The sequence below is a fragment of the Orycteropus afer genome, unplaced genomic scaffold, assembly GCF_000298275.1.
Source record: "Orycteropus afer afer isolate SDZICR_OR568_19922 unplaced genomic scaffold, OryAfe1.0 scaffold00166, whole genome shotgun sequence".
Classification (NCBI taxonomy): domain Eukaryota; kingdom Metazoa; phylum Chordata; class Mammalia; order Tubulidentata; family Orycteropodidae; genus Orycteropus; species Orycteropus afer.
This window is the reverse complement of record NW_006921753.1, coordinates 1,896,580-1,897,311: the sequence shown is the minus strand read 5'-3', so window position 1 is coordinate 1,897,311 and position 732 is coordinate 1,896,580.

The window sequence follows — 732 nt, the reverse complement described above, 5'->3', positions numbered from 1 at the left end:
TTTGAACCGCCAGCCTTCTGGTTAGCAGGCAAGTGTCTTAGCCACTATGCTACCAGAGCTCCCCAGATGATGTATAGCACTGGGCAAATCTGCTGCAAAAGACCTTTTTCAAGTGCTGAGAGCAAAGATGTCTCCTTGAGAACTGAAGTGTGCCTGACACAAGCCATGGTATTTTCAATTGCCTCTTATGCATGTGAATGCTGGACAATGAATAGGGAAGACCAAAAAAGAGTTGATGCTTTTGAGTTGTGGTGCTGGCAAAGAATGCAGAGAGTACCATGGACTGCTAAAAGATCTAATCAATCTGTCCTGGAGGAAGTGCAGCCACAATGCTCCTTGGAAGTGAGAATGACCGAACTTTGTCTCCCCTACTTTGGTCATGTTGTCAGAAGGGACCATTCCCTGGAGAAGGATATCATGTTTGGTAAAATGGAGGGTCAACAAAAGATGGGAAAGCCCTCAACAAGACGGATTGACACAGTGGCTATGATGCGCTCAGGTAAAGCAAGAATCATGGAGCTGGCACAGGACCAGGCAGTATTTCATTCATACATAGGGTCGCTATGAGTTGGAGACAACTCAGTTGCACGTAACAACAACGGTGTACACATAGCAGTCCCACAATAAATATTTGTTGAATTAATATATCAAATTCATTCTTTGACCCAATAATTTGGTTTTATAGTTCTCTTCATGGCACTACAATTATTCTAGTAAAATCACAAGTATTGG